The sequence below is a fragment of the Babylonia areolata genome, chromosome 1 (assembly GCF_041734735.1).
Source record: "Babylonia areolata isolate BAREFJ2019XMU chromosome 1, ASM4173473v1, whole genome shotgun sequence".
NCBI classification, from domain to species: domain Eukaryota; kingdom Metazoa; phylum Mollusca; class Gastropoda; order Neogastropoda; family Buccinidae; genus Babylonia; species Babylonia areolata.
This window is the reverse complement of record NC_134876.1, coordinates 48,205,815-48,228,314: the sequence shown is the minus strand read 5'-3', so window position 1 is coordinate 48,228,314 and position 22,500 is coordinate 48,205,815. Positions and strand designations below refer to the sequence as shown.

The 22,500-nt window shown below is 45.9% G+C and overlaps 1 protein-coding gene across 5 annotated transcripts in view; it reads right to left on the bottom strand.

Annotated features, from left to right (window-relative positions):
• Window positions 1-22,500, bottom strand: part of LOC143283559 (sodium/calcium exchanger Calx-like) — a 112,579-nt gene that overhangs the window by 33,015 nt on the left and 57,064 nt on the right. The window contains exon 1 of one of the 5 annotated variants that reach the window (XM_076589815.1): window positions 12,439-12,782. The exons of 2 other annotated variants lie outside the window; for them this stretch is intronic. The gene's annotated coding sequence lies outside the window, so the exon portion shown is untranslated. Of the gene's footprint in view, window positions 1-12,438; window positions 12,783-22,500 lie in introns of those variants that run through there. 2 more of the 5 variants (XM_076589808.1, XM_076589816.1) reach the window with 2 other exon arrangements.

The window sequence follows — 22,500 nt, the reverse complement described above, 5'->3', positions numbered from 1 at the left end:
CGTGCGTGCGTGCGTGTGCGTGTGTGTGTGTTAGTAGGGGGAGGTTGTGTGTGTGTGTGTGTGTGTGTGTGTGTGTGTGTGTGTGAGTGAGTTCACGTCGATGTGGATTTTGTATGAGGGTTGTTGTTGTTGTTGTTGTTGCTATATAGGATCTCCTTGCCTTTAAGACATGAGAGCGATGGCACCGTTGCACATTGTGCATAGTTATGTAGTGTGTGTGTGTGTGTGTGTGTGTGTGTGTGTGTGTGTGTGTGTGAGTGTGCGCACGCAGTGTGTGTGTGTGTGTGTGTGTGTGTGTGTGTGTGTGTGTGTGTGTGTCCTCGCACCCTAAAGAAGTAGCCTACCGCAGGGAAAGAAAAAAAAGTTATTCATTTCCCTTTTAATGGCTCCTCAGAATGGCTCCTTCTGCAAAATAATAAAATGCGTTCTTGGCACAATGTTCAGTTTGATTCGGACTTTTTTTTTCCCACGCGGTGTAGCAGCCTGCTTCGTACTACCCCGTTGGAATTTACCCCCAGGATAAAATCTGGCTAGCACAAGTTTACCCACCAGACTTCTATTAAGAGTAGCTTGGAATGCCTCCGGTGGGTAATCTTCAGCTAGCCAGACCTTTGCTTCCTTTAAGTTGTTATGGAAAAGGTGCGAGGAACAGGGATTTGGGGGTGCTGGCTAGCCCACTGAGAAAGATACCCGTTCCTTCTTCAACAGCTCGATTTAAACTCGTGGAAATGGGTTACTTTCCAACTAGGGTGAAATGGGTGGGGTGGGGGTCGATCTTGACTGGCCAGAATAATCAGACTCCCAGAAAACTCTTGATTTCGTAGAATAATCCCGGGGTTAACATCCAGCGTGGGGGTAGGCAAAGGCTGCGCTGTTACATCGGTATGTGTGTCAACAACTGTGTCTGTCTGCAAGAGAACACGTACACACAGTCTCCACGGAAAACAAACTTTGAATCAGTGACTGACAGTCTACACTGACCGCGAACCTCCTTACTCATCCCCTTACCACTCTTTCTATGCATTTTCTGTTCTCTCGGCATAATCGAGTTTGATAAAACCTCGCAGATGTAGGGACAAGACTACACACACACACACACACACGCGCGCGCGCGCGCGCATACATACAGGGCGCGCGCGCGCACACACACGTGTACCCACTGAAACAGACACACAGATACACCGGCGCGTGCGCGCGCACACACACACACACACACACACAGGTCGCTTTTTTTTTCTTTCTCACCGAACGCCACTTAAACAGAAAAGACTTATGAGGATTGCTACTATTGCTACTACTGCTGCTGCTGTTGCTGCTGCTGCTGCAACTACAACTACTGACAAGTACAACATGCATAATCATGCGCGCACGTGGGACCGGATACCGTCGAGACAGCCTGAAGAAGGGTACTCATGAACTCTGAATCTAGGAATCGGAATTAGAAGGATGAGAGAGAGGAGAGAGAGGCGAGAGAGAGAGGGGGGAGGGAGCAGGGGGGGGGGGTACAATGGTACATTGCAATAGAGAGAGAGAGAGAGAGAGGGGGGGGGAGTAAAACACTGACAGAGGGAGGGGAAACAACAGTACATTGAAACAGAGAGAAAGAGAGAGAGAGAGAGGGGGGGGGGGCGAGAGAGAGAGAGAGAGAGAGAGACAGAGGGGGTGGGGGACAACGGTATATTAAAATAGAGAGAGAGAGAGAGATGAGTGAGAGTGAGAGAGGCAGACCCGGAGAGAGAGAGAGAGAGACAGAGAGAGGCAGAGACAGAGAGGAGCGAGAGAAAGACAGAGAGACAGAGAGTGAGTGACACACCGGGAGACTGGGACAGACACACACAGCGGTAAACACTACGTGTGTTGACTGGTCTTCAAATACCGGGCATTCTTGACCTGTTCAAGTACACACCGGTGTCAGTGTCGATTGTTTGCCATTCACCTACCTTCCCGTGACTGATGTGTGGGTATTGGTGTGTCACCAACACGGCCCTAACCCACTAACCACTCTCAAAGTAACATTCGATTGTATAAAATGAAAGACTTATGGAGCGGGGGGGAGACAGAGAGAAAAAAAAAGAAAGAAAAAAAAAAAAAAAAGACTTGTATTGACTTAACCAACTTAATTAATGTAGTATTTTGCAAAGTACAAGAACCTTCTCTCGAATGATGATGAAAGAGACACAAGTGGAAAACAACAACAACAACAAACTACTAGAGAAAGACTGGGAAAGGAGGGCGGAAGATAGGAGAGGAAGAAGAGGAGGAAGAAGAAGAATTTCAAAGAAAGAAAGAAAGAAAGAAAGAAGAAGAAATGAAGAGGAGAGAGAAGCCGCAATTTAAGTAAACAACTTTTTGTCCAGTAACTGAGGCATAGTTTCCCCCCTCCACATCATGGAGTGATGGCCTAGAGGTACCACGTCCGCCTAGGAAGCGAGAGAATCTGAGGGCGCTGGTTCGAATCACGGCTCAGCCGCTGATATTTTCTCCCCCCTCCATTAGACCTTGAGTGGTGGTCTGGACGCTAGTCATTCGGATGAGACGGTAAACCGAGGTCCCGCCTGCAGCATGCACTTAGCGCACGTAAAAGAACCCACGGCAACAAAGGGTTGTTCCTGGCAAAATTCTGTAGAAAAATCCACTTCGACAGGAAAAAACAAATAAAACTGCACACAGGAAAAAATACAAAAAAAATGGGTGGTGCTGTAGTATAGCGACGCGCTCTCCCTGGAGAGAGCAGCCCGAATTTCACACAGAAAAATCTGTTGTGATAAAAAGGAATACAAATACAAATACAAATGCAAATCATACAGCAGTTTGTCAACTGCATTTGTTGCAACACTTCCTTCTCCTCAAGTTCTTGTGTTGAAAACATCCTCCCTCTCTCTCTCTCTCTCTCTCTCACACACACACACACACACACACACACACACACAAAGATCCTGTAACCCATGTCAGTGTTCGGTGGGTTATGGAGACAGGAAAATACCCAGCATGCATGAACCACGACAGAGTCATCGGCAAGTCGACGTTGGTCGTGTAACGGAAAGAAGAAGAAGAAGAAGAAGAAGAGTACACGTCCAATTCCGAAGTGAAAAGACGTTAAAAAAACAAACCACCAACCAAACAAAAAACCACACACACATTCCCGTGCGCACACACTGAGGCACACACTGATACACACGCCACAAATGCATACACACGCGCAACTCATCAACCAAACAGACAAATGACACACCCCTCCCCCCCCTCTGACCCCCCTCCCTCCCCCACCGGCCGCCATCTTTAATTTACGACTTCAAAATCGTCTGACTGGTGTAGGCTGTAATTTGACTTGTTTCCATTTCCACGGCTGAAGAACACAAAGGGAAGTAAACAAGGCTCCATTGTGAAGCGTGGAAACGTCATTCCCTGTGTCTCCTTTCTCACCTCCCTTTCCCCCTGCCCCCCATGCCTCCCCACCGCCCCCTCAAACCCATCTCGATACACTGTATCATGTTCCTGTGAACAGACACACACACACACACACACACACGCGCGCGCGCGCACGCATGCACACACACACACTCACACACACACACACACACACACACACACACACACAAATTATACGTTGTTAAAGGCTAGTCCTGTTTGGGTGTTTGTCCCCAAGGTGGGTATAAATCTGTCACTGACATTCTCATTTCACAAAACAGAAAAAGAGGCAGAGGAGGAGGAGGCAGAGGAGGAGGAGGAGGAGGAGGAGGAGGAAGAAGTAGAAGAAGAAGAAGAAGAGCAACAACAACAACAACAACACTTAACAATAAAACACTCCAGATTACAACTGCTCGATGAAACAATGCTGGTACTGACATGAACAAAAATATTCTGACACATGATTAAGTTTAAAAAAAAGAAGAAGTAATTCTATTCAAATATGTTATATTTCAGTTGAACAACGATAAATTATGCAACAAAATGCACGAAAAACAACAACACGTTTTTTAACACCTGACTGATTCAGTCAAACGGATGACTGGTCCTTTGTAAAAAATCAAATAGCAAGTTCACTGGCTAAAAAAAAAGCTAGAAAAATAAAAAAAAGTTTTGGATGACGAAGCGAGAGATGAAATTGGTTCATGATAATTGATACCCCACTTTAAAATTCATCAGCTTTTTAAGATTTTTTTTTTTTATAAAAAAAAAAATTACTCTGAGAAATATTGTCAGATTTACACACACACAAGGAAAACACTCAGGATTGATTGGGGAAAAAAAAAGGATTTTCACAATCATTTTGATAAAAATTAGGTACATATCAGGCATTGATTTATAAATCATGCAACTTGCCTGTTGTTCATCTTTAACCATGCTGTTTATCATAATTATGTTCAGACTGTTACTGCATCCAGTTCATTGTTACATCATGCTGTCGTCCAAAATCAGTTTACATTAATTATAAATTGAGGCAAAATAGTACTTTCAGCATTCCATAGAATACTACACAACCAGTTCATTGCATCCAGCTACTTCGAACCCGAAACAGGTCAACCATCACACAATAATTATATTTTCTGTCGTCAATGGGCATAGTCTTCTTTCTTCATACCGACCTTGACCAGGATATACTCTTGTCTTGTCCATGAACGCGTCCTTTTTTCCATCACTCACTCTAAGCAAATTTCTCAGTTACCTATCTATCTATCTATATGTTTAATTATTCATTCATCCACAAATTCACTCTTATTTCTCACTTGCTTGTTTGTCCATACAAAATATCTACGTACGTACATATTTCACTTTCTTTCTTGATTGATTTCTTGCTTGATTAAACTAATAATTAATTCATCGTCTTGTTTTTGGCAACATCTCTTTTAACACTGACCATTCGCCATCATAAAACACAGTGGGTTTTTTTGTTGTTGTTGTTGTCTGTTTGGTCTGTTGTTTGTTTTGGTTTGTTTTCAACAGCCTTTCTGTCCCTATGTTTGTGTCTGTTGTCGCTTGTTTATCAGTTGATTATCTGGTCGGTTATTGCGTAGTTCTTGTTCATCTATCTCTCTACCCTCCAAGGTGTGCATATAATTAGTCCCGCCCACCTCCACCCCCATCCCCTCAACCATCCCGGCTACCTCTTCTCTTTCTTCTTGTCTCTTATCATCACCACCCACACCTGACTGCATGCGGGCGACGGTGCGTGTGTTAGTATAGGCCTCACTGAACCAAAGGCCCACTGGCCAGTTTGTTCACAGAGGTAGTCTTCGGCCAAAGAAGAATCGTGTGGGTGTAAATAACTGAGGAGATTTTGCGGAATGTGGAGGAAAAAAAAAAAAAAATCTTCGGTCGGTGGTTTCCGAGCGGGCTTTGAGGAATGTGGTTCTTCTTCTTCTTCTTCTTCTCACCTGCTTCATATTATTGAAACTAGACTGACGCTGATGGAAATGTAAATATTACGGACAGCGTGGGGCTATAACTGGAGATCTTTTGGTGTCTTGATACGCTGTAGTTCGTGGTGATAACGACGTGGTGATAATCTGATTGTGTGTTGAGGGTCACAGTGGGGGTGGGTGGTGGGGGGGGGGGAAGGAGGAGGGAGGTCACGGGGGGTGTGGTGGAGGTCGCGTGGGAGCCAGGTTGGAGAGGGGTAGAAGGTCGGGGGGGGGGGCGGAGGGGGGGGGGGGTTGGGGGCTGGGGGAGGGGGGTGTTGGGGGGGGAGGGGGGAGGGTATTGAAGTAGGCCTACTCTTTGTCACATCAGATTTATGTGAGGTAAAGTTCAGACTGCTCGCGTCGCTACAGTTGCAGCGCAACCCACATTTTGTTATCATTTTCTTTTCTTCTTCTTTTGCCTTCCTGCAAGTGTGTTTCTTTTCCTATCATTCATGTATGCATTATCAGTGTCTCTCTGTTACATCTATCTATCTATGTATCTGTATATGTAGTATGTGTGTGTGTGTGTGTGGGGGGGGGCGGGGCGGTAGGGAGGTGTCATTGTGCATGTGTAGGTGTGATAATGTTCTTCGGCGCAGGTGTGCTGCAACCCCCAGAGATGTTATCCCCACGTTCAGTCCACTCGTTTCTACGAAAAGGGGTTTCACGTGCATCCGTGGACTTTTTTACACCACCGGTTTACATATAGGCACCCATATTCCGTTTTGGGGGTTGGGTGGTGTGGGTACAGTGAGTGTGCTGTGGGCGTCAGTGTTCATGGTTCAACAACTCACCAGGAATGCTAACAAAGGCGTACAGGATACAAAGAGTGCGTGTCATTTCATCTCCTGCACGTGTATACACACCTTTCGTGTATGTGTATATACATACAGTCATGGGGCTTAAAGCACCAGCAGGCAGACAGACATATGCTGACTCGAGAGGTCGGGAAAAACAAAAACAAAAACCTTGCCGTAAACTAACGTGGTCTGCGGGCTGTCTGATCTTAATCTCAGTTTTCCCCTTTTCCAAACACTAGTGGCGTGACTGATCTGGGGGAGTGTTGAAAATAACCATCACCACATGCATCCTCCTCCATGGTCAATAATAATAATAATAATAATAAGAAGAAGAAGAATAACGTATATCTGTATCGTGTTTTATCCTTGCAGCTCCATGTGCAATTGAATATAGACCTACGGGTCTCCACACTCAGCTCTTTCAAGTCTGGCCTTAAAACCCACCTCTTCCCAAAATAGCCTCCCTTCCCTGCCTCTTCCTTGTCTTCGGTTTCACCAGTTTTAGAGTTATGTATGCGTGTGAATGACTGGTGCGAAAGCGCTTTAATTTGTCTCTGCACAAGATTCAACGCTATATAAATACCATTATTATTATTATCATTACATGTGACATATACATATGTTATGTATTATTTGTTTACTTGTTTTATTTCATTATTTCATTACTTACTGTTTATGAATGTTATTTGATCCAGTCAGTTGATAATATGGTTCATCAGCCGTCATGTTAAAACTGAAGTGCAACGCTGTGAGCACAGTATAAGCCTTAAGCTTGTTGATGCTCTTTTGTCATTGATTGCATTGTAATCATGTGTATTGTTGAACAATTAAAGATTATTTAAATCAACATGGAACAGAAAGTTAACTAAAATTACTGAGGATACAAACTCGCTAAAAACTACTACTTCAACTGAAACAGAGTTACATCACATTCAGTCAACACACACACACACACACACACACACACGAACGCCCCTCCCCCATACCCCCTAGCCCCCCCACCCCCCTACCCCCCAACAACCCCACCCCACCGCACCCCTACACCCCACTCAGCATGACTGATTAGCGAGTTTTTTTTTCCCCAAACCATGTGGAAACGTGAAACGTATAAAGATCAGTTCATCAATTTGCGTATGGTAACTCCGTCCGACCGACTGACATTTCATTGTGGGAAGCCGCACGCGGAAAATTTCATTTTCTTTCATGTTAAAAGAAAAGAGGCCAACACAAAACTATGCACAATGTGCAACGGTGCCATCGACGCTCTCATGTCTTGAAGGCAAGGAGATCATAGCAACAACAACAACAACCCTTATACAAAATCCACGTCTACGTGAACTCACTCACTCTCTCTCTCTCTCTCTCTCACACACACAACGTCCCCCTACTCACACACACACACACACACACACACACACACACACACACACACACACAAACATAAGTGTACACCTTCAATACAGAAAACTGGAAGGGCGTGGTTATAAAAAAAACAACAACATGACGTCCTCCATTCTGCAGTACTCCGGCCAGACCTATATTTAAACGACAATTACGTGAGAACAATTATCATACTGAAAGACGCCCCCGGCCCTTCTCCTCGGCGCTGATCCCGACTGGAGTAACCAAATCAAGGCCCCAAGGAACACACCCAGAGGCCTGGGCTGAAGGGGGCAGAACTGAGGGGTTGTGGCGGGTATGACCGTGACAGGAGGGGTTGGGGGTGGGACTCGATATTGGGGGGTTGGGCGAGTGAAGAACTTGTTTGTTAGCGTTGGTGTAGTGAGGTGTGGTTGTGTGTGTGCATAGTTTTGTGTGTGTGTGTGTGTGTGTGTGTGTGTGTGTCTCAGTCTGTGTGTGTCTCAGTCTGTGTGTGTGTGTGCATGTGCGTGTGTGTGAGTGTGTGCATGCGTGCATGCGTGCGTGCGCGCGCGCGTGTGTGTGTAGCTGTGGCTGTGGCGGTTGTTTCTAAAAGTATACCCATTTGTGTATGCACATGGAAGTTAAATAATTATGTTTGTCGCCGTGGGAGACGGGTGGGGAGGACGGGTGGATGGGATCATAGGGCGAAGGGACAAAGTGGGAAAACAGCCGGTGGGTGTGCCGGGTGTTGTGGAAGTGGCAGTAGGCCACTTTGGCAGGACTGAGGAGATACTGATGTACTGAAATCAGAATCATGGCCCGAATATGTTAAAATGGAATCAAACATTCGGGAAAAATACCCCCCCCCCCCAACACACACACACGGGCGCACACGCACGCACACACACTTATATCCGGGAGTTGAAACCAAGTGAGAAGGGATGTGCTCCATCATGTCTCAAACCGGTGGTGTGGCAGCCTGTTCGTACACCCCCTTTAGATTTTACCCCGTCGGTTAAATGTCTAGCACATACCAATCCCGGGGTTTTTGTATTTTTCTACACTAACCTGGAATGATCCCTGGGGGGTAAGGTTCAACTAGTTCAACTAGTCAGAACTGACCCTCTATAATTGGATTACCCTCCCCCCTCCCCGCGCCCCCCCCCCACCTCCCCCCACCCCCACCCATCCCACCACTCTCGTCATTGGATATAGCGGTCACTTTAGGGCGAGGTTTTTGTTTTTCCCCGCCCCCAATAGTCAGCATAATATGTCTGTCTGCTGGTGCCTTAAGCCCTATAACTGTAAACATACGCAAAAGTCCGGCCAGAAGTCCCATTTATGATCAATACAGTTCATCAAAGCAGAACCCCCCCATCCCCTCTGCCCCTCCCCCCATCCTCCCCCACACGTTTGCTTTGGCTAAGTTCTAAAGGAGAAGAGGGTATAAGGGATAGGGGTGGGGCATGCAGTGGGGGTCAGTAATGGCTGGTCCAGAACGAAATCCCACCCCACACACACCCCACCAACTGCTTGATTAAATCAGTAGAAATAAAGGAGGTAATTTCTAACTGGTGGGTGGGGGTGGGCGGGGGTGGGGTCAAAGACTAGGCAAGAATAGCCTCGGGGGGTAAAGAAAAAAACCTAACGGGTGGGGGTGGGGGGGGGGGGGGGTGGGGGTGGGGGTAGTATGACGCTGTTACACCGACCAAGTGGCAGTGAGTGAAGTTGCGCGTGGCCACGTGAAGTTGAAGTGGGTGAGGAACGCTCGTCAGTCGTTGGTGTTTGTTGGCACTGGCACGGGAACTGACGCGGCCATTACCGCCACAGGGCAACATCACCGAGACATGAAATGCATTCACTCTCAGCACCGCTGATGCCGGGATCAAGAGTAACACACACACACACACACACACACAAAGATACACACACACACACACACACAACACACTGACACACACAGATATACACACACTCACTCACACACACACACACACATAAAAGCCGGCGGCGGTGAACAAACTTATCCAGCCGCCGCGGCGCGCCTCATTGGACTTGAAGACAGAATGCCCGGTAAACTTGTCTCTTCTTCTTCTTCTTCTTTCCGTTACACGACCAACATCGACTTGCCGATGACTCTGTCGTGGTTCATGCATGCTGTGTATTTTCGTGTCTCCATAACCCACCGATCACTGACATGGGTTACAGGATCTTTAACGTGCGTATTCGATCTTCTGCGTGCTTATACACACGAAGGGGGTTCAGGCACTAGCAGGTCTGCACATATGTTGACCTGGGAGATCGGAAAAATCTCCACCCTTTACCTACCAGGCGCCGTTACCGTGGTTCGAACCCGGGACCCTCAGATTGAAAGTCCAACGCTTTAACCACTCGGCTATTGCGCCCGTCAGCGCGAGTCTTCAATTGATAAACAACCTGGACTCAAGGACCGTGAACATGAACATGAGGTGCATTCAGTTTTCGCGTGCATGACGTGTGGAAAACATTCGTTTTCTTTCAACGTTAAACATCAGTCAATACAAAAATATGAAAAGAAGGCTATTCCGACACAGTCATCAAATATGCACCGCCCAGTAAGCAACTAGGCTATGTGACCACTCTTGGCTTTAGAAATCCGCCAAGGAGAACTAAAAATCGAGAAATGGAACTGTTTGGATCCGAAAAAGAAAAACCCTGTACAGATATGACAAAAGAAGAAAACATAAAAAAAAAACCCAAGTTGCATGGTTTAAGTGTCGACCGCGCATACGCACGTGAGACCGGCTGAGCACGACTAAGCTGGTCAATGCTCACAAACATGGAGTGAGAACTTGTGCAAAACATTGGACTGAGCTTGAGACAGCAGCGATGGAGATTGGAAGCACGGTTCATTTTATGAACGTTCCTGGGTTAATTCTCTCTCTCTCTCTCTGTGACTCGAGACAGCAGCCGGATGGAGATTAACCTCTCTCTCTCTCTCTCTCTCTCTCTCTCGGCTCTTCTCTCTCTCCCTGTTTGAGACAGCAGCCGGATGGAGATTAACCTCTCTCTCTCTCTCTCTCGGCTCTTCTCTCTCTCCCTGTTTGAGACAGCAGCCGGATGGAGATTAACCTCTCTCTCTCTCTGTGCCGGTGTCACCCTCGTGTGCGCCGTGTGTTACCAGGTGAACCCCACTGAGATTATTGACGCCAGTTTAGTCAATTAATACGTAATTTGATAAGTCCAGAATTACCTTACGAAACAAACAACCAAATAAAAGCCAAAAACACTGCTTCAAGTGCAGTATCCTCAGTGTAGCCAACGTCAGTTCCCACACTGTATTCCACTTCATGACATGTGCCTCAGTGCTGAGACCTGTCAGTCGCCAGTGGCAATGATGTACGTAACAACGGCTTTACGACATAGGGCTTTCACGTCCTTGCTGAGTTGCATATATTACATATACACTGATGGAGCACATACGCCAAAACACATATGCGTCAGTGACTGCACATCATTTATGCATCCTAAAATATCTATAAATTCCTTTCGAACACGTATGTATACAGACGTTCTGCCCGGCTTTCCGATCGCGCGTTTGTGATCAGTGCATGGTTGGGTTATGCACAAAGCGCACTTGCACATGCTAACAGATGCTGCACACACTGCAACTGAGTTGCTGCACGGACTGCATGTTAGGCATAGATAAAAATATTTGTTTCAAACATGGAATATTCAAATCAAGTTAAAATGTACAGCCACCTCCTCCCCGACAAAATTTAGCATAGTGTCAAACGTAATCATTCTAACTGTATAACTGATGATATCTCTTCATTAGCACTGATTCAAACACTCATGCACAAAAATAATCATTTATGAGTTGAAGAAGAAGAAGAAATAAAGGAGGACGGAGATGAGGAGACGAAGAAGAAGACAGAAACGAAGACAACATGCACGGCCTGCACAGCGGAGTTCAAACATCATTTTGTTAACTTTACCACGGTGAGACCTCAGTGTTCATTCAAAGAGGCAGAATTCTAGCGCCTGTGGAAGGGGCGTATGTGCCACGCCCCTCCCGCATAGTTTTGTTGTGTGTGTGTGTGTGTGTGTGTGTGTGTGTGTGTGTGTGTGTGTGTGTGTGTGTGTGTGTGTGTGTGTTGTTCAGGTTCGGGATGTACAGCAGTGGTCAGTCCAGCTAGCAAACCATCGTCAGTCACCTGTACAGTGAACACCTGCCGGACCACGCCCATTAGTTCCCCACCCCACCCCACCCCCTGCCGCCCTTTCCACACCGACGTGTTTCCCTGCCACACAGGTACGAAGTTTGCATGCACAAAAAGTTGTCCAGGTATTCTGTCAGACAACAGGTAGCAACTGGTTACAGTCAGTGCACCAGTGGCAACTGCAGGCTTGATGATATCGATGCTGTTCTCAAACGAACACTGCCTCAGTAACAGGTACGAAAATGGTTGAAGTGACATAAACTGTGTCACCTGTTTTCGTTTCGATTTTTGTTCGATCATACGATGCATAATTCCGATGCACAAGGCTACTGTATTTACCGTTATCAGCACACCAAACTATCTATCACCAAACTAACGTTGATGTTTTTCACTGAGTGTAAACCCACACTTCCTGGTTATCCCCAACCCCTCCCCAAACCCCACCATCTTTTTTTCCCCTTCTAAATCAGCGGCCTAAGAATGAGAAACACACACACACACACACACACACACACACACTCAACACCAACAATCTAAAACTGCAACACTATCCCAGCACACCTGAAGTTATCCACAGTCTTCACACAAACACACCCCGGCACAGCATCACTGCCGGCAGACGGACGCCGCAGTGAAATAATCGAGAAAAGAACAACAACAACAAAACCTCACCTGCACCTCCGTTTCCAAACCGGAGAGCAGCAGAACAAGTCCCGGCCAGTAAAGTTCAGACTGCGGCGTTATTCAAGAACACAAAAAACAAAAACAACAACAAAATTCATAAACAAGGTAAACTAATAATCAGCCAGGCAGCCCACACTTGTAGCCAGCGAGCTGATGAAGTTCACCACCAACCACTGCAGCCGACGTGCGAACGGCTGCGAAAGCTATGTGAGACCGACAGGCAGTTTACGCCCTTTCCCGGGCCCGCTCTCACTCGCTCACTGTTTTCGGCACACAGCCGGGAAGTTCAGTTTGGGAATGGGGGCCGTGGGGGCTGGGCTGTTCTGGCTGGCTGGGCTGTTGAAATCCCACGCAGCCCTTTTATTGTATGTTATCCTATCATGTAGACCTGTATCTTGGTTTTAGCAAAGATACCCCCACCCACGAAAAAACAACAGCGTGGGCAGCTAGCAAGGGTGGAGTTAGATAAAGTGAGACAAGAGGGTTAATACGTTGCCTGTTGTCTGTTTTATCGTACATGATACATGCCAAATGCTTTACAGGTTAGTGTGGGGTTGTGTGTGTGTGTGTGTGTGTGTGTGTGTGTGTGTCTACGTGCAAAAGAAAAAGAGACACGCCTGTGGGATGTGATGATTCACCACCCAGCGGTTGATGGCATGGCCGAAGGGAGTGTGTGTGTGTGTGTGTGTGTGTGTGTGTGTGTGTGTGTGTGTGTGTGTGTGAGTGCTTAAGCGTGTGTGTGTGTGTGTCAGTGTGTGTGTGTGTGTGTGTGTGTGTGTGTGAGTGCTTAAGCGTGTGTGTGTGTGAATGCTTAAGCGTGTGTGTGTGTGTGTGTGTGTGTGTGTGAATGCTTAAGCGTGTGTGTGTGTGTGTGTGTGTGTGTGTGTGTGTGTGTGTTTGTGTGTGTGTACGTGCGCGCGCATGTTTTTGCATAGGACTGTTGGGTGATTATCTGCTAGGTGATAGCCATTGATCGTTCAATTGTGTTGACTGCATGCACTCCGCTCCCAGGGACAACACCCTTTTCTCGGCAGTTTTCACACCTGTAAGTTATTTCATTCGGTTGTATTCAGTCTTGGTGTTGCACACACACCGACACACACACACACACACATATCTATCTATCTATCGATATATATATATATATATATATATATATATATATATATATATATATGTAGATAGTCATGTCTGTTGGTTGGACCGTGACTTTGCCCAAGCTGTCTTCCTTCACTGTTTGTCATTCACGTGTGGTCTAGCTGACCTGTGACCTTTCTCACTTCCTTTATTCCATCACATCCAGCCGGAGCGTGGGCGAGCGCGCAATACTAGCACACACACACACACACACACACACACACACACACACACACACACACACACACCACAAATGAACGCTCAAAAACGTAATGCCGAGACTGAAGAAACCACCCAAGCAAACACACAAAACCACATATAAGCACACACACATACACACACACACACACACACACACACATACGCACGGAAGCGCCGCGTCCGCGCGTATGCACACACACAAACACACACACACACACACACACACACACACACACACACACACACACACACAGAGTCATGGACAGTGTCACGAGTGTCACAGTGACCTCCACATTGCATTAAGCTTCTCAGTTGGAGACCGAAAATACCGGCTGTGTTGACAAATGAAATTGTCAGAGAAGACTTACTGCAAAAAAACAAAAACAAAGCAAAAACAAAACAACAACAACAACAACAAAAAGCGCCCATATCAAATTACACATTTTCAGTCCCAATGCAAATGAGTGCACAGATGTTGCCTGCCAGTGAGTAATCGTGGTTATTGACGGGAAATAAATTTTAACATGCATTTTTTTTTTCATTGCTGCTTAAAAAAAAGAAAGAAAAGAAAAGATTTTCAAGAATGCATGTGTTCTTTTGTTTGTTTGTTTGTTGTTGTTTTTTCCCCACGCATTAACCTGCACTCGTATGTACACTGCACACACACACACACACACACACACACACACACACACACACACACACACACACACAGAGACATGCAGATACAGACAGACACAGACATACACAAAGACACACAGAGACACACAGACACAGACACAGATTCACACACACACACACACACACACACACACACACACACACACACACACACACACACACACACACACACACACACACACACACACACACACGCACACACATCTGTGGTAGTGCCAAAACCAAAGTTAACCGGGTGAAACAGAAACGTCACGTTCCGACAAAACGGAAATAAAAAGACATCACGAATAAAGAGTGTGGGATTTGAAAAGGGAGATGTCCACCAAGGAGACAGGGGGCCTGGAATGTAGATAACGGCATCCAGCAGATTTCCGACTGTAACAGCTTTGGGGAAAATCTGTAGAAGAAGGAAGAAGAAGAAGAAAAAAAAAGGCATTGTTATGGCTAGGGCTACCCAACAAGATTCAACAGCTTTGCTGAAACAGTCCCCCGTGGAACGTTGAGGGAGGCAGACGGATGAAGGGGAAGAGAGAAAACAAGAACAACAACATTTAAAAAAACAAACAAACAAACAAACAAAAAACCCCGATGGATTGACAACTTTGCAAAGTGCACGGGAAAACAGTTTGCAAAGACACAGACCTTGACGAACAACCGACTGAACTGGAGGAATGTGGCGGACAGTTCCTTTGTGCGACTGACGCTCCAATGACTTCACAGACCAAAGGGAGAAGAAGAAGAAGAAGAAGAAGAAGAAGAAGAAGAAGAAAGAGGAGGAGAAGAAGAAGAAGAAGAAGAAGAAGGAGAAGAAGAAAGAGGAGGAGGAGGAAGAAGAAGAAGAAGAAGAAGAAGAAGAAGAAGAAGAAGAAGAAGAAAGAGGAGGAGGAGGAGAAGGAGAAGAAGAAGAAGAAGAAGAAGAAGAAGAAGAAGAAGAAGAAGAAGAAAGAGGAGGAGAAGAAGAAGGAAAGGGAAAAACAAACAAACACGAAAATGACTGGACAGAAGAAATGTGGGCACTTTTTTTTTTTTTTTTTTTTTTTTTGGCGTTTTCGGTGTTCACTGAATCTTGTGTGTGTGTCCGACTCAACAATTCACTTGTAATCATTATTGAGAATCAAAACAGACTTTCGGAACTTGAATTTGTATTCTGGTGATGAATTTTCCCAGAAATGCAGATGATTATATTCTGTAAAACGAAAAACAAAACAAACAAATAAAGAAAACAAACAAAAAGAGTATCTGTCAACAGAAGTATTCATTTTTTTCAGTCTTAATTTTTTTTTTTTTTTAAAGTACAGTAAATATCTTTCTTTATGATCGAATAGTTTATCTTTTCATTGCAGTTTCAGTAACTTTGTTCGTGGGTGGGTGGGTGATGCGGGGGAATTGGGGAAGGGGTGGAGCATCGTTATGTGTGGACAGATCCATATAGACAACACCACGTGTGTTTTGACATGTCCATATAGGCCACACCACGTTTACTTTCATGTAAACATTCAAACAGGTAACGCCACATCTGCTCACCGGATGAACACAGATCCACACAGGCAACATCACGCTTCAACGCCCCTTTGAAATTGAACTTTCGCCAACTCGCAGATCTTCTCATTTATGTCCAAGATTGCAGGACGAACACATGTGTACACAGCATCTTAAATGTAGCCGTGTACCCGAGTGGTTGTGGCGAGACAAACTGACGTAAGCTTAGCGTCAGTTTTTTAGCGAATAGGTTTAGAATGGGCTTTGCATCAAACCGGGAGTGGCGCCACACACTCTGTGCGGGCCGTTTGAAGACTGGCAAGTTAGTCGCGAAAACAGCGTCTGCTATAGCTGATGTGTGAAGCAGTTTTTGAAGCAAGCAGAGCGCTTGGCTGAATAAAGACACCGTCTACATTTGGTTTTTATCTATATTTGGTAACAGGTAGTTTGCTCAACGAACAGCAACGTCCACAAGGCGTCTATATTTGGTCATTGACAAAGAAGAAAGGAAGTTTGCCGACCAAACAACACTGCACACAGCATCCTGAAGGTATCTTTTGTTGGCATCTATACTGAGATGTTGACTCGAAAGAAAGTGTTGTGGACGAACAAAAAACTCACACCTTGGCTCTCGATAAGGACGTTCGTCCGTTTGTCCTTTGTCCTTCTAAAAAATAAACAGGCCTGCAGATCAACCATATCAGTGTGGTGTTCCGAATGCAGCAGGTTTATGAATTGAACGCAAACACCCAGGGTGTTGACGGTCTATATATGTATTAAAAAATAAAAAAAAAGTTGGGTAATTTCGCACGTCAGGAAGTTTGCCAGCTCACGTTTTCCTCGACACTTCAACCGTTCAACAGAAGAAAGAGTAAGGAAAGTGCTAGTCCTCGTGCAGGCACAAAGAAATAATGTTCAGTTGAATCATCCAGTTAACGTAATGTGCATGCTCGGCAATTGCTGGGGTGAGGAAAAGGACAAGGAAGGAGGAACATGGCATTAAAAAGAAAAGACATTTTTTAGTTGAATGGGTGGGAAAACCATTTTGCGCAGACACAGGCTTAGACACACGACCGACAGACCTTGAGAAATGTGGTGAACAGTTCTTCTGTGTGGCACTCCATTGATTTTTCACCTGGTTATAAAGAAGTTTGGTCATGGCAGCCATGACCAGACTGAACAGAGTGTGGAAAAGTAACATCCGATTCTCCACAAAATTCAAACTCTACAAAGCCCTGGTAGTCTCCATTGTACTGTATGGTTGCGAGACATGGACACTGACGGCCGAAACTGAAAGGAAGATTCAGACCTTCGAGAACAAATGCCTGAGGAAGCTCCTTCAAATTCCCTGGATCGAGCACAGGACCAATGAACATGTACGGAGCAGAATTGAGAACTTTGCTGGACCTCAGGAACCTCTCCTTTCAACTGTGAAGAGACGCAAGCTGATATGGTTTGGACACAACACTCGACACACCAGCTTGTCCAAAACAATCATGCAAGGCACCATCGAGGGCGGGAGAAGAAGAGGAAGACAGCGGAAGAACTGGCATGAGAACATCAAACAATGGACCGGACTCCACACACGTGAGCTGCTGCCGGCGGCTGCCGACAGAGACAGATGGAGAAGGGAGGTTGCGTCTGCGGTCCTCAGGCTTCCTCCAACGACTACTTGTAGTTATGGGCCTGAGGTGAGGTGAGGTATAAAGAAGAAGAAGGAGGAGGCGGAAGAGGAGGAGGGGGAGGAGAGCAATGAAAGTGTGACCATTAGCGGGCATGTGTCCAATGACCTGAGGCCTGAATGTTCACAGACAGTCGCTCGTATCTCATCAGTTCAGACGGCATCCGAGCAAAGGACACTTGTTGCAGAAACTGTACCAATCATTCTTACCACCCAATAGGTCATCCAAGCCAGCTCAAACTGTAGAGAGAAAGTAGAAAAGAAACCGTGAAAAAGAAATCGCACCCCTCAAAAATTCTATTATAATAATTAAAAAAAAAAAGGACCAACAACAGACTGAGAGCTGTATGATCAATGGTTTCTCAAGTGAAAAATAACGGGAATTCATTTAAGCTTTGTCTTTTGTGAAGGACTATGATTCTCAAACTAGGAGGCAAGATTGCACGGGCTCTTAGTTGTTGCAGCCTTCGGTGGTCGTTGGCCTTTGAGGATCATCCCCAACGCCAACTTCCTAAAGCCCCCTTGGCCTGGATAGTGGGAATGTAACTTGGGCAGGACATTCTCCACTATGATAATCATTAAAAAAATATATATAAAAAATCAAAACGTAGCCTAAAAAGTAGGGGTGTTGTTCTGATGGTCACAGTCAGACATGACTGACTACCGCACATATACATAATTATGAGGTATATATACGAGGTAAGGTATATTGTGACATGACTGGATATAAGTCTTCCTGGTTGTCATGTCGAATGACTTCATTACACTTGTATTATGACATTTTCAAATAAAACACTGTTTAAACCAAAAATGAAATGGTCTGATTTGAAAGGAAACTGAATTCTAAAGCCATAGTCTTCAGAGAATTTTCGAAGACTGAAGGGAAAAAAATCATTGCAATGAAATGTAGATAAGTGGAGTGATGGCCTAGAGGTAACGTGTCCGCCTAGGAAGCGAGAGAGAATCTGAGCGCGCTGGTTCGAATCACGGCTCAGCCGCCGATATTTTCTCCCCCTCCACTAGACCTTGAGTGGTGGTCTGGACGCTAGTCATTCGGATGAGACGATAAACCGAGGTCCCGTGTGCAGTATGCACTTAGCGCACGTAAAAGAACCCACGGCAACAAAAAGGTTGTTCCTGGCAAAATTCTGTAGAAAAATCCACTTCGATAGGAAAAACAAATAAAACTGCACGCAGGAAAAAAAAAAAAAAAAAAAAAAAAAAAAGGGTGGCGCTGTAGTATAGCGATGCACTCTCCCTGGGGAGAACAGCCCGAATTTCACACAGAGAAATCTGTTGTGATAAAAAGAAATACAAATACAAATACAAATAAGAAAGAAAGCGATGAACGCTCTTTCAACTTAAACAGGCACTTTAAAATGAACTGCTCTTTTCAGCTTCTTCCCTTCTGGTGACTGTTTTGTTTTGTACGTTTCCACATCAGTCAGAAACATCTTTTAACGCTTGTGTCCCGCTGAATGGCACAAGCAATGGGACAGGTGGTTCCAATGTGTGCACACTGAGATGAGAGAGAAAAAATAGTGTTATAGTCGTGTATGCATGCACGTGTTTTGTTTCGCCGGGTAACGTTTTTTGTTTTTTTAAATTTTTTTTATCGTTACCTGCAACAGGTGGCTGTTTACAGTCACACAGAGAATGATGCATTACCTGTGCTGTGTCAATAATACACCATCTAAACCATCTCCCCATCAACCTCTGCATCCCCTTTCTACCAACCTCACCATTCCCAAACCCGCGCGACTGTCACGTTGTGCGGTGTTTGTCTTTCGTTCTTTAAAATTTTTACACACACACACACACACACACACACACACACACACACACACACACACACACACACACACACACACACACACACATATATATATATATATATATATATATATATATATATTCATTTGTTTTGTGTTCACATGCTATTCTGAATCAACAGTATACTATACAGGCTATCATAGGAGACCGTCAATCCAATGATCACAGCTCATTGTTATCACTCGAGTAAGTCTTTGTTTTACTTATGGTGTGATGTTTTATGCCTTATTGCTTGTGCATAGTTGTGATTATTGAATGTGTGGTTTACCTAAAGTCGATATCTGACACACATATACACACATGCACACACACACACACACACACACACACACACACACACACACACACACACATATATATATATATATATATATATATATATATATACACACATGTATGTACGTATGTGTGTGTGTGTGTGTGTGTGTGTGTGTGTGTGTGTGTGTGTGTGTGTGCGCGCGCGCACGCGCGTCCGTACGTTTGTATGTGTATGTATGTGTGTGTGTGTGTGTGTGTGTGTGTGTGTGTGTGTGTGTGTGCGTGTGTGTTAAATGACTGTGATTCCCGTGCACTGTTTGACAATCTGTTTTACTCCACAAATTCATTTCTCTTTTGGATATAGCATAAAAGTATCATTCTGTATTCTAATCCCACGCACCCCATCGCTCCCCACATACACCCAACACCTCAACACCAACACACCCCATCCCTCCCCACATACACCCAACACCTCAACACCCACACACCCCCATCCCTCCCCACATACCCCTACACCTCAACACCCACACACCCCATCCCTCCCCACATACCCCCTACACCTCAACACCCACACACCCCATCCCTCCCCACATACCCCCAACACCTCAACACCCACCCACACACCCCATCCCTCCCCACATACACCCAACATCTCAACACCCACACACCCCATCCCTCCCCACATACACCCTACACCTCAACACCCACACAATCCCATCCCTCCCCACATACACCCAACACCTCAACACCCACACACACACCCCATCCCTCCCCACATACACCCAACACCTCAACACCCACACAACCCCATCCCTCCCCACATACCCCCTACACCTCAACACCCACACAACCCCATCCCTCCCCACATACACCCAACACCTCAACACCCACACACCCCATCCCTCCCCACATACCCCCTACACCTCAACACCCACACACCCCATCCCTCCCCACATACCCCCTACACCTCAACATCAACACACCCCATCCCTCCCCACATACACCCGACACCTCAACACCCACACACCCCATCCCTCCCCACATACACCCAACACCTCAACACCAACACACCCCATCCCTCCCCACATACACCCAACACCTCAACACCCACACACCCCATCCCTCCCCACATACACCCAACACCTCAACACCCACACACCCCATCCCTCCCCACATACACCCAACACCTCAACACCAACACACCCCATCCCTCCCCACATACACCCAACACCTCAACACCCACACACCCCATCCCTCCCCACATACACCCAACACCTCAACACCCACACACCCCATCCCTCCCCACATACCCCCAACACCTCAACACCCACACAACCCCATCCCTCCCCACATACCCCCTGCACCTCAACACCCACACACCCCATCCCTCCCCACATACCCCCAACACCTCAACACCCACACAACCCCATCCCTCCCCACATACCCCCAACACCTCAACACCCACACAACCCCATCCCTCCCCACATACCCCCAACACCTCAACACCCACACAACCCCATCCCTCCCCACATACCCCCTACACCTCAACACCCACACTACCCCATCCCTCCCCACATACCCCCTACACCTCAACACCCACACACCCCTCCAACCCCCTCGTCCCAACCCTCCGGCCTCCCCTGACTATACTGACAACAAAATCCTTTTAGTCGCGGTGCTGGCAGACTGAGTGAACGACTCCCCAGGCTTGATGGGTGAAGACCACCACCACCCACCACCACCACCACCACCACCATTCAGCAACTGTCCTCCCTGACACGAACTCATCACACAGACTGGAGAGGGAAGCACTCGAAACTGGGGTCACCAGGGAAGACTGAGAGGGGTGGAGGGGGACACCCGGGGAGTGGGTGGGGGGGAGGAGGGGGCAGGGGGGGGGAACGTACGTACGCCAGCTTTTACAACTTACACATAAACCCCCCCCAAAAAAACAACAACAAAAAACCCAAAAAAACCAACAACAACAACAACAAAAAAACAACAACCTCCAATACACCGCCATACAAAGAAATTGATCAATTTAATTCAAAATACTTTATTATCTGCTTCAACCAAAAACAGAAAATTTTCTTTAGGCTCACTTAAAATAAAATGCCCGTCAGCAAAAAAAAAACCCAACAAACTGCCACACCCTTCACTTATCACCATGCACACATCAATTATTATGTAAAAAGAAAAACATGTGGGTAAGATACTATTACATTCAGAGTGTAACAACTGTGTGTGTGTTGCGTGTGTGCCCGTGTGCGCGCATGCATCGTTTTGTGTGTACGTTTCAATCATTATAAAAAGGAGAATATTCAGTAAGATAATAATAACATTTAAAAAGACAAATGCTCATCAACAGATAAAAGCGAAAAAACGAATGAGCAACTGGCACACCCTTCCTTGATCACAGCATACATATTAACTATCATGTTAAAAGAAAACATTTAGGTAAGAAAACAAAAAATAGACGATTTACTTTTCTTTTTCTTCTTCTTCTTCTTCTCCTTCTTTCTTCTTGTATGTTCGTTGGCTACACATCCCCCATTCACTCGAGCCAGCGAGTGTGTTTTTAACGTGAACGACCCGCATTTATTAATTAACCTTGCCTCATAGACAGCCACACTCTGTTTTCGGTGCTGTGTGTGCTTGGTATATTCAAACTTCCCAACTGATGTGTATTTAACTCACTCAGTACGGCCAGTCCTCTCTTCTCCTCTACACAGACCCCTCGGATGTCCAGTGGGTGTCTGAATGACCCAACCTTTAGCTTC